The 16,683-nt window shown below is 35.7% G+C and overlaps 1 protein-coding gene across 2 annotated transcripts in view; it reads right to left on the bottom strand.

Moving 5' to 3' along the window:
• The window catches only part of TMTC2 (transmembrane O-mannosyltransferase targeting cadherins 2), a 438,609-nt gene that overhangs the window by 175,079 nt on the left and 246,847 nt on the right, over nucleotides 1-16,683 (bottom strand). The gene's annotated exons all lie outside the window — the stretch shown is intronic.

Here is a 16,683-nt window from a genome sequence, read left to right as displayed (position 1 = left end):
CATAACTTAACTGGATCCTTATTTGAAACAACCCCTTGTTATTGTACATGATGATTATATACATGTATTGTAAGCAAAATAAAAAAGATGTCCTTTCTTGAAAAGGTTAAATTCCTTCCTCATTAAAGGGTAATAAGCAAGTTCTTTCCTGGCTCTGAACTTAAATAGCATGAAGAATAATAGAAACAGAGATGCAGAAAAAGACAACAGCCATGTGACATCAACTAGACAGATGGGCATGCGTAGTTCTACTATTGCATAGTTCCCCAAAGCTAACCCTGTTTGTCACTGGATGTCACTTCTAACTGTCACATAACTGCCAAGAAGAGTTCAGAAAATACAGTTAAGCCTCTTTTCTGTTAGCTTTCTTTTGACATAGACCTGTTTTCCTGTGCTAAACTGAATTTAGACTTTGACAAATTAAGTATAATAATGAAGAAAAATCTTCACAAAGATTTTTTTTTTAATCCTAACCTGCCAAATATGGATCAGTAGGCATCCAATCAAAATGATTTTTTTGTTGTTGTTATATTTCAATTGCATTACCAAAAACGTTACCAATAAATATTAGTGGGAAAATTAAGAAGTTGTAGCTTTTTTTTTTTTTTTTAATTTTAAAGTCAGTTTTTGCTTATGGTCTAAAGAAAGAATATATTCTCACTTTAATACTGTGTATGAAAAATACATGAGATCTCAATTAAATAGAACATTCACTACACAAAGGTGTTTCTCCTGAGTAAGAGTTGGGACTATGACATCTAGATAAGCTTTTATATCCATATAAAGTCCATCTGTATCTGTGATAGGTCCTGAAAAAGATGCTTCATGATTATTATCTTTCATAATTCTGTCAATAAATCAATAAATACACAGTCCTCATTTTACAAACAGGAGTGCCCCATATTAGAATGGTTACTCAACATAAAAAAATCCATGCAGCTAATTTCTTGTTGGATCTGAGACTCACAAAACTACATTGCCTATTAATATACGACTAGTTTGCATTATACTTGTCTCCTGAATATATAATTAAGCCTATATTTTCCTCTACATGTCAAAAAATAATAATAGGTATGAATATACATTCCTACTTAAAAAAAAGTAGTGCTTGATAGGAAGTAAGAAAGAAAATACTGGATGGCTTTGTGATAATGTTTTCTGTATTATTTCCTTTCATCCTTAAATTTAGCAATGTGAGATATTGCTCTTTTCACTTGAGACATGTGAAAGCGTCAGGGAGAGAAGTTGAACCACTTACAATGATAACACAACTGTAAGTCTCAAGATGAGATTCCAGTTCAGAGCTGCTGGTGTTAAAATCCCACTGTCTTCCCCCTACTGCACATTGGTCCACTGGGAAGAGAGCCTGTTCACAGTATAAGCATTAATAATTGCCCTGTCTGGCTCATACACCCAGTGCTTCTTCATTGTCTGTATTAACAGACATTGTCTGTTAATACAGACATTGTATTGTCTGTATTAACAATATTTATATATGCCCATGCCAATATATAAATATCTTGGATTGTCTTCAAATGTGGATAAACTACATCTTCCGATGTCAGTCAGCTTTATCAAGAACAAATACACTTGTGTGATAGCTAATTTTATGTGTCAGCTTCACCTGATCACAGCATGCCCAGATAGCTCATTAAACACGATTTCTAAGTATGTCTGTGATTGTAAGTATGTCTGTGAGAAAGATTCAAGAAGAGATCAACATTTCATTCATAGATCGTATAGAGCAGATTACCTTCCTCCCCAGTGGGGGTGGGGCATCATCCGAACTGTTGAAGTCCTGAAGAGAGCAAAAAAGAGACCAGGAAGATTTGCTTTGAACTGAGGCATTGACCTTCTGCCCTCAGACCTCCCGGTTCTTGGGCCTTCAGACTCAGGCGTATTTACCAAGGCTCTCAAGCCTCTGAATTACATACACCTTGGCCTTTCCTGGGTCTCTGGCTTGCTGAGAGCCAATCCTCAGACTTCTTCACCTTCATGATTGTATGAGTCAATATATTATAATAAATCTTTTTATTTTAAACACACACACACACACACACACACACACACACACCATTGGTTCCGTTTCTCTGGAGATCCCTAACAAAACTTATAAAGGAGTTTCTCTGAGCTACTCTTACACTGAAGATCCACTCCTCGTCTTAGGATGTAGGTATATCCCCACAAAGGCATAGCCATGAACAGTTGGAAACAAAATAAATTAGCAGCTAACAAACTCTTAAGCTTTTATTACAATACAATTATACCAATTTCCAGGTATTTTATTTAATCCTTGCTACAGCATTACAAGATATCATAACCCTATTTTGCTGATGAAGAATAAGGATTACCCAATTTGACAAGGCAGCCATGGGAACAATAAATGGGAAATTTGAATCTAAGTCTGCTTAATGACAAAGTTCATGCTGTTAACTATTTCATGAGGCTGACTCTATGGTGCAAAGGTGGTACAGAGTTAAATTTTTTAAAAAGTAAACATTTGCCTTTTAGTCACTCCATTCTTCCCCATGAAAAGAAATACTATTCTGGTAGCCCTATATATATATTCTGGAATTGTAGTTAAATATCTTTCAAATACTACCTCATCCACTAAGAGAATTTTGTGATTTAAAACAAACAAAATTAAGAACTAAAAAGCACCTGAAAACATTAAAAACACTAACTACCGATGATTTAACTTTAAACCTGTGTACAGATTTGCTATTTATCCTTTACTATTTATAAGGACTATCCAACATGGATGATTAATTATTATGTAGTTTCTTGAAAAAGAAACATTTATCAGTTAGATGGTATGCAACCAGTATCAGTTAGATGGTATGCTGGGTTATGGGCACAGACCCAAGCATAATCTACCTAGTAAAAGTCAAGGTAAGTAGACTGCTGATTCATTCATTCATTCATTCATTCATTCATTGAAAATATATTTCATAGTGCATTATAGAAATGCACTAGTAGAAAAGAGATAATTTAAAAAGCAGGAATAAAGTTGTAGAGAGGTTATTACAATATAGTATGATGTGCTATGGAAGTCCATAGCAAGAAAACTTAACTGAAACTAGTTTGTACAGGCAGCAGGGGAAAGAGAAATGAACATTTGTGAATTCCACAGGCATCAACACACTCCAAAACAATTGCAAAGAAAGAAAGAAAAGAAAAGAAAAAGAAAGCAAGCTTCAGTGTTAGATTCTTTTCATAGATATGGTTATAATTTGGGTTAGAGATGTTCCCATGGGCACACAGTGATTTAGTGCAATGTACTCACTTTAAACATAAATGTTCAACAAAGTGGGTGTTTTCTTTGTCCCTTAACAGCAGTACTCTAACAAAAGTCTGCTGTTGAAGCAATAAATTATGAAAGGGGAAAAGGTATCATGTATCTCACAGACCAGCAGGAATAGGTGTTAGGTCACATAAGCAATTTCTAACTGAAGAACAAGCAAGATGAGTTCCAAAAATGAAAGTCTGAGTTTACCTTTTTTTTTGGCTTGGAACAGACTTTGCAACTTAAAAACAATTTACTCACAGGCTTATCCAGAAATACTCAAAAACTGTAGAAGAAAACATTTCTAACAGCATTCCTAAAACTGACTTTGCAGATTTAATTTTGGTGCTGAGAAAGGATGTCCCTTCACTCAAATCAGGGATCAGAGAGACTCAGGATCTGTTCCTGGCAGCGGTCGTGATTTCACGTCCCAGTGTGGGAGCAGGAGGCAAGCTGGTGTCTAAACCTGGACAGGGAAAAAGAGCTGACAGTGGAGTGACGGGAAGTTGGGGAGTCATGTGCTAAATGAAGAGAAAATTGGTGAGTACTTTCAGCAGCACTCGCTTTTATTTTCTTATCCCTTCTATGCCACCCACTTGCTTTAGACAGGTATTGGTCTGGTCCCAGAGAAATGTCTCAGCCCCTTGAGCTCTGAATGCTTCACATTACTTTTTATGAATGGGGCCTAGAAAAGTTGTGTGTTTTTCCTTGGTATCAATTGTTACTTTTTTTTTTTTAAGAGAATACGTGTTTATTTGTGTTCTGTTCTATTCTATTCTATTTATTTTATAAGTAGGTTCCCTGCACAGTGTGGAGCCCAACAAGGGGCTTGAACTCACAACCCTGAGATCAAGATCTGAGCCAAGATCAAGAATCCAAGTCTTAACTGACTGAGCCACCCAGGCATCCCTCAGTTGTTGCTTTTGATTCAAGTTGCACTCTCTTTTCCAAACCTGAATTTCTAGAGACTGAGTATACATTTTGCATCCCAGGTTTGCACCCACTCCTGAATCTGGTCTTTGAAGATTTAGATTTTTTTTTTTTTTCCTAAAAATTTTTACTTCAAACAGGCAAATTTACAGAAAACACACACACACACACACACACAAAATCATTAAAACATTAAAGGCTATTCATGAAATATAAATGGTGTTAAAAATTAGTCTATCTTCAGAATTCAAGAAAAGCTCAGATTATTTCCTTAACCTAGAATTTCTAGTCTCTAAGCAAGTACCTGCCTGTCATCTTCTGAGTAAGATGTAATTTTACAGACCAGGCTGGATTTGGTTTTCCTTCTCGGGATGACTAGTGAGCATTTTCTTCTCACTTGTTCTCCTTGTATCACAACAGTAAGATGGGATCATTTATCCCCCTTGCCTTTCAGCCAACCCCCTCTAGTCATCTCTAACACTGAGAGTCCTTAGGAGTAAAGTCAATTTGGGGCCTTATATAATTAAAAGCAATGGAGGAGTAAAGCAGAGAGGGCATCCTTCCGTGTTCTTTAATTCTACAGAGGCAAACAGGGAGAGAGGAGGAAAGAAAAAATGTGAAGGAAAGTTTCTAAAATAATCTATGATGTACCTGTTAAGGAGAAAACCATAGGCCCAAAATAGCGTCACTTAGAGATTCCTAAACTGGGGCTTGATACCTTATCTAATTGCAGTTTCAGCATCTCCCAGAAATGCAGTCTTAACCAGCCAGTCAGGAATTTTTTAGTTAGCACCAATGAGTCTGTCAGTCACATAGGCTTTCTCCATCCCCCCACAAAATGAGGTCATCTAAATGATAAAATCCTTTTCTTTTCCCCCAAAGGAAAGCCACCTTGCCTAGTACAATCCTTTCCTTTTGCTAATAACTTTCGTGCCCCACCCACCTTCTATGAAGCCGTCCTTTTTGTACATCTCCTCAGACGACCCCTCTATTTGCTAGATGGGATGCTGCCGAATTCATGAATCTTTTAATAAAACCAATAAGATTGTTTAAATGTACTTGGTTGAATTTTTGTTATTTAACACACCCTTCACATATGAGGGGTTTAAGGAAAATGTGTGTACACGAGTCACAGGCACATTGTGTAAATATATATTCAGCAAATACACATTGACCTTGGACTGTGAGTCAAGTCCTATGCTAGGCACTTGGGGTGAATACAAAAACGCTACCTCCACGGTCTTACATGTTAGCAATATACAAAACTAACTACAAATATTTATCTATTTTAATATCACTGTATAATTAAACAGATTATATAGTTCACTAGAAGGTGACACATGTAATGTTTTAAAAAAAGGAATCAAGGAAAGAACGGAGTGTGAGTGGTAGAGAGTCTCCAGTTTAAATAGGGTCAGCTGGGGGGCCTCATGGAATTCTCTGAAGCAAAGCACTGAAAGAAGAGAGTGATAGGAGATAAAATTTGGCCATGGAAATAATATATTACTTGCATGAATAACATATAAACAGCAGATGACAAGATAATACTTTAAAAAATTCATTAACATTTTAATATTCAGATGGCCTCACACTTCACTTATACTTTAAGCAACTTCTCTGTCATATAGGCAAAACCACAGTTGGGTTTTGTATAAGAAAAAAAATAAATTAAGTAGAGGATAACATTACTATATTTCCTGGTGTGTCGAGGAAATAATTCTTAAGTCATAGTAATTGGAAATCTGCAGAGGACTGATTGGAACTACACAAATAAATTTACATCTGTTCATTTTTCTTCAGGAGCAGAGGAAAAAAGATACTTTTTTTTTTTTCATAATGCAAAACCTCCCTCTGAGAAAACTGAAATTAATTTACTTCAAATTCTGCTGCATATCTGCCTCCATTTTTTACATGAGCATAATTTTAGGACAAACACATGCAAAAAAATCTTCTGACCATTTAAGCAACTTTCAATCAGTTTTAAAGTGAAACCAAACAAAAGGCATTAAAACAGAATGTGATTATGAACTTTTTCATAAAAAAAGTTATGGGTTATCTAATACATGTCCTCAAACTTACCTACAGAACTCTGGATGAAAACGATTATAAAATTAAAAGCCATTTTAATGAGATTTCAGGAAAAAATGCCTTTCATCATTTTTCCAACATGGAAAACAGTTTAACTCTCTCTATACAATTACCCTTGAACGAATATTTCTACATGGAAAAGCATGACCCACACAGTGCCATTTTAAAATTACATTTGTAATAGAAAACCTGTGATACAAATGCACACAGAAATGATTCAATCTCCTTCTTTCTCTTGCCAGACTCTAATTTCTTAAAGGATTCTGATTTCCCCCAATTTTACACTGGGTTGTGTGGGGAGGGCAAAACTTAACATTTAGTTCCAGGAGGCAATCCTAGACACCAATACTAATAAGTGGCTCGATTCAGTTCTATTCAAAAGCATTTATTGAGTACCAAGGAGGTGTCAGGACTTCACTACGTGCTAGAAACAAAGACACAAATTATTTATACCCCCAGCCACCAAGGAGCTCCTAGTGTGAAGAACAGTTCTTAAGTCATTGCACCCATGCATTTCATAGGATAAAATCATTCTCTGGGATATCCTGTAGCTTCGTGATGAGAAAATGGGCTTTTCTACTTCATTCAAGAGAAGTGAATAATATATGCAAATTTCTAGACCCATGTTGTCACTATTTTTTCCCCACAGGTACATAAAGCCACCAAGAAATATTTAACTTCTTTATACTAGATGATCTTTAGCCATTTTCCCCCTTCTTGTTGTCATATTCATCAGCATCAAATATATCAAATACCCCAGTCTTTCTTTCTCCTTCAACATACTTTATGGTTCCTCTTTCTCCATTCAACTCTTTAAATACTGATATTCTCCAAGATTCTATCTATGGTCTTTCTTTCTTTTTTTTTTTTTTTTTTTTTCTTTTATCCATGTGTATACACACACACACACACACACACACACAGTTTCAACTTCCATACTGAGATAATCACAACTCCAATGTACTCATGAGCTGTAAAAAGGCATTCTAGTTGCCAAAATGCCTAGTAAAAAGGCATTTTACTAGGCACCTACTAGGTGCCTAGTAGGCATCTGAAACTTACACAGCCAAAACCAAATGATTCTTTCCCCAAATATCTTGTTAATTTGTTTTCCTGGTATGACTCTTCTTTTCTTGGCTTTTCGTTGTTATTATTATTATTATTATTATTATTTTTGTCCAGGCTGAGTTAAGTCTCTGTCTGCCTTCTCATAATAATATGAGCTTATCTGTTAGAAAGGATGCTACTTTATTATTTAACAGATTTTTAAATCCAAACTACAAGCTACTTGATAGCAGAAACTACACACCCGGTCAGCTTGTCCCCACCATTTATCACAATGTCTGCTACTCTGAAGGCACTCCGTATTTGTCAAATAAATTAATGAATCCTTATTTCCAATACATAAATTTGCAAATGTGCTCATATCTATAAATGTATTGAAAAGATACAATCAGTGTTAACCAAACTTTATAACTGCACATTCTTTCTCAGAAATTAGTGAAAACAAATGATGTTAGACATAGGTGTTAAAAGAACTGGGGATTTTAGAATGACAAGAAAACAGATTTCATCTCCTGATCTAAACTTCAAAATCAACTCACAATGAAACAGAGAAGAGGGGTACAAAATGAGCCATGAGAGAAGATGGCAAGCAAGTATGAAGTGTTAACTTGTCTAACTATAATTGCAAAACAACTGAAGTGCAAAACTAGGTGCAAAACAACTAAGTGCAAAACTATGCATGGAAGAGCAGGTGGTGTGACTCAGAAGAACGGTCTATAGACTGGGATTTACAGAGGCAAATGTCAAGGATAGTTATTCCAGCACTTTCCAGGAAGGAGCTTCAGCCAAAGTTTCACAGCAATAGGCGGTAGGAGACTAATGTCACTGTAAATTAATTCATCTAATAGTCCTCAGCCTGATTTTTTAATAAACTAAATGTTTTCAATACATAGAGAGAAATTCACTTATGAATCCTATACAAACTTGACTGGTCTCTGAGTCTTCCAGTACTTGTAACAACACAGTGGAGGAAATCCCATGAAAATGCTAGCACAGAGGAACTTTCCTAACCTTTTGTGAGCTTTAGTTAGATAAGGTGGGCTTCCTGGGATTGCACCAGGCACTTGAACAGATCCAGCTTCTTCCCTTAGAACACTTACAGAAACTTACTGAATACTACTGAGTGCGATGAATTTCCATGTTACCTACAAATTCTAATTTTAACTGATAATCACATAGATGCTTCACCATAAAACCTACAACAAAAAAAAAATCTTTCTTTTTGTGTTTTTCCTTTATTTAATTGACCTGATGTATTAAAATTGCAGCTTCCCCATAAAATCATTTCTGACTTCCTCTTTACTCTCCTGCAGATGTTCAGGTCATTATACAGTAATTCTCTTGTCTTAATCTATTTTGGCATCCAACAGGACAGATGTAGCCAAAGTTCTTCATTATAGTATATCATGACCAAAACCCGAGAATGGATAGTTTAATACTAAAACATACTCAAGAATTTGCACACACAAATGCATGTTTTGTTGATGAAATCACTGAGCATGGTTAATTTGCCCTAGTATCAAATAAATGTTAATTTTTACTTTTAAAAATATCCCAATAAAAGCTACACTTATGTTCTTAGCTGATCTATTTGTCCTGCAGAGATGGTTAATATAACTCCAAGTCCAGAAATTAGGACTGAAATTACTAAAAGACAAATTTTAATAATGTGTTTCTATTAACAAAAAACAGCTGTTAAAGTACTCATATATCTCAAGTTGGATTTTAAAATAATGACTCAATATTCTCAGAACCATGAAACATCTTATCATCTCATTTTTAACAAATCAGAATATAAGGATATACTTCACTATTTACTATTTAGTTTTTTTTTCTTTTTTTTTATTTTTAAAGATTTTATTTATTTATTTGTCATAGAGAGAGAAGCGAGAGCGAGCACAGGAAGACAGAGTGGCAGGCAGAGGCAGAGGGAGAAGCAGGCTCTCTGCCAAGCAAGGAGCCCAATGTGGGACTCGATCCCAGGACGCTGGGATCATGACCTGAGCCAAAGGTAACAGCTTAACCAACTGAGCCACCCAGGTGTCCCAGTTTTTTTTTTTTTTTTCCTAATTAACAAATGAAAATACCAAAATATGTTTTGTTGAAATGTCCCTTGGCTGTATCTTTGGGGTAAATACCCAGTAGTGCAATTGCAGGATCATAGGGAAGTTCAATTTTTAATTTCTTGAGGAATCTCCACACTGTTCTCCAAAGTGGCTGCACCAACTTGCACTCCCACCAACAGTGCAAGAGGGTTCCCCTTTCTCCACATCCTCTCCAACACACGTTGTTTCCTGTCTTGCTAATTTTGGCCATTCTAACTGGTGTAAGGTGGTATCTCAATGTGGTTTAATTTATTTTTTTTAATTTTTTTTAAAGATTTTATTTATTTATTTGACAGAGAGAAATCACAAGTAGTCGGAGAGGCAGGCAGAGAGAGAGAGAGAGGGAAGCAGGCTCCCTGCTGAGCAGAGAGCCCGATGCGGGACTCGATCCCAGGACCCTGAGATCATGACCCGAGCTGAAGGCAGCGGCTTAACCCACTGAGCCATTCAGGCGCCCTCAATGTGGTTTTAATTTGAATCTCCCTGATGGCTAGTGATGATGAACATGTTTTCATGTGTCTGATAGCCATTTGTATGTCTTCATTGGAGAAGTGTCTGTTCATATCTTCTGCCCATTTTTTGATATGATTGTCTGTTTTGTGTGTGTTGAGTTTGAGAAGTTCTTTATAGATCCTGGATATCAGCCTTCTGTCTGTAGTGTCATTTGCAAATATCTTCTCCCATTCCATGGGTTGCCTCTTTGTTTTGTTGACTGTTTCCTTTGCTGTGCAGAAGCTTTTGATCTTGATGAAGTCCCAAATGTTCATTTTCACTTTTATTTCCTTTGCCTTTGGAGACATATCTTGAAAGAAGTTGCTGTAGCTGATATTGAAGAGGTTACTGCCTATGTTCTCCTCTATGTTCTGCCTAGGATTCTGATGGATTCCTGTCTCACGTTGAGGTCTTTTATCCATTTTGAGTTTATCATTGTGTACGGTGTAAGAGAATCGTCAAGTTTCATTCTTTTACATACAGCTGTCCAATTTTCCCAGCACCATTTATTGAAGAGACTGTCTTTTTTCCACTGTATATTCTTTCCTTCTTTGTCAAAGATTATTTGACCATAGAGTTGAGGGTCCATATCTGGGCTCTCTACTCTGTTCTACTGGTCTATGTGTCTGTTTTTATGCCAGTACCATGCTGTCTTGGTGATCCAATTACATAATACTAACATATTTTCTCTTACTGATTTTGGAAAATAGTTTATTTTTGTTTGTAATAAAGAAAATATTTCCAGGGTTTTGTGGGAGAAAAGGAAAATAAAACTCAAGCCTTGACATTAGAGGATATATTCCAGAATCTTCATCCCACATAAGTATGTACATATGTTGTATACAATAACAATGGTCTCTCTAAGGGAATTTCACCACTTTTGGACACTGACTCTTTTCATAGACATAGATAGATGGATATAAATTTAGAAATTTTACAGTAAGTCAACGTGAAGAGTCAGGTAAGTAGACATGGGCAGTAACAACAGCAGGGAAAGAAGTGGATCAGCTAGGTATAAGGAGCAGCACACAGAATTCCTGTCCCAACAAACTTGAATTTTGTTGATTTATTTCCATTCAGTAATATATTCATTAATCAACTCGCTTATTTATTAATCCATTCACTGGTTTATTAATTAATATATCCATAGTCTAATTCATTCATTAGCTTGTTAATCAACATGTACATAATTTAAAGTCCATGTGCCTGTCACTATATTTGGCATCAAGGATGGAATGGTATCTAAGCGCCCTCTGACCTTAACGAAATCACACTGTAATTAATGGGAGTATGGTATTTCAAAAGGCAATATGATCCTTGGGGCGCCTGGGTGGCTCAGTGGGTTAAGCCACTGCCTTCGGCTCAGGTCATGATCTCAGGGTCCTGGGATTGAGCCTCGCATCGGGCTCTCTGCTCAGCAGGGAGCCTGCTTCCCCCTCTTTCTCTGCCTGCCTCTCTGCCTACTTGTGATCTTTCTCTCTGTCAAATAAATAAATAAAAATCTTTAATTAAAAAAAAAAAAGACAATACGATCCAGACTCAACGGAGCCAAGTATTAGTTGCTATGGTGAGATTTGCAGAGGGTACCTATCTTCCAACTCTGAAAATATAAAATATCAGGAAATTTTCCCAGGGAGTGTCACATCAGCTAATATAAAAAGAATATAAAATTATCATCCAGGTAAAAAGAATGGGAAGTGAGAGGTAAAGAGGTCAAAGGGGAGAAAATGGCGGAAAATGTTACATGGAGAAAACAAATAGTATGTGCAGGAGCCTCTCAGCAAAAAAGAATGTGATATAGTTGGGAAAACTCCAAAAAGAACCTTCAACTAAAATTCAGATATGTGATAAAGCCACAACAACAATAATAAAAACTTAGAATTAGGCATATTTAGAAAAAATAAACCTAAACAATCAGGAATAACCAATTTAAAATATAATGGGGGGAATCTAATTCACATTAGCAAAAATAGATTCTAAGAATATTAAGAAATACATAACATAAATATATAATTTAAATTGGTAAGGAAGAAATAAAACTTTCACTATGTTTAGATGAATGATACTATTACAAAATATTGTAAAGAGTCCACCAAAACAACTATTAGAACTGATAAATTAGTTCAATAAAGTTGCAAGATACAAAATTAATATACATTATATCTGTTCTATTTCTATACAATAATGGGTAGCAAAAAGAGAATTTAAGAAAACAATCCCATTTACAATTGCACCCATAAGAGTAAAATATCTACGAATAAACTTATTCAAGGGGTTGAAAGATCTGTACTCCAAAAACTATAAAACATTAATGAAAGAAACTGAAGATGAAATAAGTGGAAAGATACTCCATATTCATGGGTTGGAAAAACCAATATTATTAAAAATGTTCATAACAACCCAGAGCAACCTACAGATTCAATGCTATCATTATCAAAATGCCAACAACATTTTTCACAGAGCTAGAACAAATAATCCTAAAATTTTTATGGAACCACAGAAGATCCAGAATCAATACTGAAAAAGAAGCTGGAGGTATCATAATCCCAGACTTCAAGATATCATAAAAGGCTGTAGAAATCAGCCTTTGGTATTGACACGAAAGAACTAACACATAACTCAGTGGAAAAGAATAGGGTCCAGAAATAAACCCACACTTTTATGAAGGCTAATTAAACTACAACAAAAAAGTCAAGACTATATAATGGGAAAAAAGTCTCTTCAACAAATGTTTCTTTGGGAAAACTGGACAACTACATTCAAAAGAATAAAATTAGACCACTTTCTAATACCTTACACAAAAATAAACTCAAAATGGATTAAAGACCTAAATGTGAGACCTGAAACCATAGAATTCCTTAAAAAAAGCACAGGCTGTGAAGTGTGTAAACCTGGTGATTCACAGACCTGTACCCCTGGGGATAAAAATATATGTTTATAAAAAATAAAAAAATTAAAAAAGAATAAAAAAAAAAAAAAACACACACAAAAAAAAAAAGCACAGGCAGTAATCTCTCTGACATCAGTTTTAGGAGCATTTTTCTAGCTACGTCTCCTATGGTAAGGGAAGCAAAAGCATTTTAAACTATCAGGACTACACCAAAATAAAAGGCACAGCAAAGGAAACCATGAACAAAACAGTAATGCAACCTACTGAATGAGAGAAGATGTTTACAAATGATATATCTGATAAGGGGTTAATGTCCAAAATAAAGAACTTCTACAACTGAACACCAAAAACCCACAAATATTCCAATTTAAAAAATGGGCAGAGGATCTGACTAGACATTTTTCCAAAGAAGACATACAGATGGCCAACAGACACATGAAAAGATGCTCAACATCACTAATTATCAGGGAAATGCAAATCAAAACCAAAATGAGATATTGCTTTATACCTGTCAGATGGATAAAGTCAACAACACAAGAAATAAACATTGGAGAGGATGTGGAGAAAAAAGAATCTTCCCATCAGTAATCACTAAAAGAGGATTATGCCTTAATACAAAAAATATCCTGGGTTGATTAAGGACTCCCCCACAAAAACACCCCAAAAATAATTCTAAAAGTATTTAAGAAATGTACAATTTTAAAATTATTCGGTGAATGGTCTTCATAGAGACAGAAAATACAGAGGCTTTAAGTGAAAGGAATTGTGGTTTTACATAGATAGATAGAAAAATATAAAATTCAAGTTAAGTATAATAAACATTATAGGAAAAGCATTAAAAAAAAGGTAAAAATTAGGAGAAAATATTTGCAAAACCAATTTTTATGTATATACTAGAAGTGCATGGGGCATTTTATTTTAAACCCCACAAATTGGGGCACCTAGGTGGCTCAGTCGTTAACCGTCTGCCTTTGGCTCGGGTCATGATCCCAGGGTTGTGCAATCAAGCCCTGCATGGGGCTCCTTGCTTCATGGGAAGCCTGCTTATCCTTTTCCCACTCCCCCTGTTTGTGTTTCCTCTTTCACTGTGTCTCTCTCTGTCAAGTAAATAAATAAAATCTTAAAACAAAACAAAACAAAACACAAATCAACATGAAAAATGTCACCCAGAAAAACCAGGCAAGAAATATGAACAATTAGTTCCGAGTACAATTACAAAGATACAATAAAATAAGAAAAACTGTTCAACTCTACCTGTAATTATGGAAACAGAGAATGAATCAGCAGTTTTGAAACCATTTTATTGGGCTTTTATTAATGCTAAGTAATCGTCTCAGTAGAAACCACTTAATGTGAATCCAAATGGGGAGGGTCATACAAATTTTGACACACACACACACACACAAATTTAAAAATCAATGGTGCTAAATATATGCAGGGGAAAAAAGTTAAAAAATATATGTACAACTGCATGTATATAAAAAGTTGTGAAAAATCTGAAAAGATATCTCGCAGAGCAGGGAAAAGCTGGGTAAGAAATGCAATCAGAAACTTTTATGCTTTACTCCATATTCTTCAGTACCGTTTTAATGTTTTACAAGATTGTATTTGTGTATTGATTAGTGAAAATTATCAATTAAAACAAAGTATATAGTAGGTTGTAGGCCTTGCTCTTGCCAGGAGAACAAGCAGGTTACTGTAGACTACCCTACCTCCTTCCAGCCATCAGTAAAGAGCCAAAAGAATTGTGTATCCGAGTCCTATGGACCTAAAGCCAGTGAAATTTTACCCCAAACCTCTCAGTCATGTTTATTTCACATAATGGAAAGCAATTCCAGGCACTCCTGTTGGAGATCCTCTTCCCAATTCTCTATTTTGGGGGACCAGTCTGCTTACCTAATATCACATGCTCATCTCTCCATCCTTAACACACACGCACCACATACATCCATCGAACTTGGCAGGATACCCTGTCCTGAACTCTAGTCAGTGGCCAGGGGGTTCTTTCCGCCTCATTTCCACCAATCCTCAATCCATGGGCTTCTCATGCCTTGCTTGCGAAGGAGCTCAAGAATGGCTCAGCTCTGTCAGGTAGTCTCACCACTTCTGTAATCTCTGATTCTTCTCACCTCTCAAGGGTTCTCAAAACCTGACCCCATAAGAAGCCATCAATCTCTCACTGGAATCTGATCTATAGTAACAACTCTGCACCCCACATTTCCCTCACGGCTGTATCCTCAAATTACTTCCCCCAAGAGTTCTTGTCAGCATGATACATAAACTCATTGAGAATCTACTGAAAAGTTTGGCTCCATAAGGCGTCTTTCTCCTGATCTGCTCCTCCATGGGAAACTACCGTATGATCTCTCTCAAACTCAAGCTTTCAACAGGCAGCTCTTACTGGGTGAATTAGGTCTCCTCCAAAAAAGTTATGTTTAAGTCCTCACCCCCGAAGTCTCAGAATAGGACCTTATTTGGAGACAGGATCATTGCAGACAAAAGCTGTTAATTTAACGAGGGTGGGCCTCCAATCTGACAACTGGTCCCCTTATGTGAATGAAAACAAGGACATACAGGGAGACCACCACATGATGGCAACGGCAGAGAGTGGAGTTCTGCAGATGCAAGCAACAAATGCCAAAGAATGCCAGCAAACCACAGGAGAGAAGCAAGGAAGGATTCCCCTATAGGTTTCAGAGGGAGCAAGATGCTGTGGATACCTTGATTTCAGCCTATAAGCCTCCAGACCTGGGACAAAGTCAACTTCTACTGTTTTTAGCCACTTACTTTGTGGCGTGGTTATGGCAGCTCTGGGAAACTAATACATGAGCCATTCTTGATATAAATGTGTTTGCTTCTGAAATTGCAAGAAAATGCAACTCTAGACATGTAATTCAAGAAGGCTCCTTGTGACCTGGAATCATTTTGTGATAATAGTTAAAATGCCCTTATACAATTCTAAGGCCGAGGTTAATATCCATTACTAATCTTATCACTTATATCAATAAATGGGATCTTCTTTGCTCTGACACAGATTTCATAATTCATTATAAAATCAATACAATTAGAACTGCTTACATATGAAGAGATAAAATGACCAATAAGAAACTGCCACTACCTTAAGAAAATGAATGTGAATGGAAATGATCACTGTACTTCAATATTAGATATAGTATTGCTATTAACTTTAGGTACACATTCTTTACATTATAGAAGTACATAGTTATTCCTAGTTTATTATAATTCTTATATATTTATAAGTTTACCTATTATTTATGAAGCAGACATTGATCCAAAGCTTCTTGGCATTTCTAGAGATGATCATAATTCTTTCCTCTTGTGACTTCTTAAATTGAAAGAGTATAATAACTGAATGGTAATACCGAATACCCCCTATAAAACTTAGAATAAATCCCATCTGATAGTGATGTTTTAATTTTTAATATGCTGCTACAGCCACCTTATTAATTTTAGGTTATATGTATATTTATAGTCACAAGAATAAAAACTTGTGGTCCTGTTATTTTTGTTGTTTATTTGCTTTTGTGAGTGGATTTGTTTTTTTGTCTTCTGCATTTTTTTTTTTTTAGTTTTTGATGTTTGTTGTTATTGTTTTCATTATCTTCCTTTGTTTTATCTTCCTCCGTTATTTGTTAAATATAGTCAGACCTTTTGCCATCAATTTATCCAGCTTCACAAGTGTGACTGATACAAGAAACATCACCTGACTGAAGATTTGACAGGACTCACTTGTCAAAAGCTTTAACTTGTTTCCTTGTGGAGAAAACTCTTTAATATGGTTTTCAAATTTCTCCAAATTGCCTACT

This window comes from Mustela putorius, unplaced genomic scaffold, assembly GCF_011764305.1.
Source record: "Mustela putorius furo isolate JIRA1106 unplaced genomic scaffold, ASM1176430v1.1 tig00000640_pilon_pilon_pilon, whole genome shotgun sequence".
NCBI classification, from domain to species: domain Eukaryota; kingdom Metazoa; phylum Chordata; class Mammalia; order Carnivora; family Mustelidae; genus Mustela; species Mustela putorius.
The sequence above is the reverse complement of the archived record's forward strand: the minus strand, read 5'-3'. Positions and strand labels throughout refer to the sequence as shown.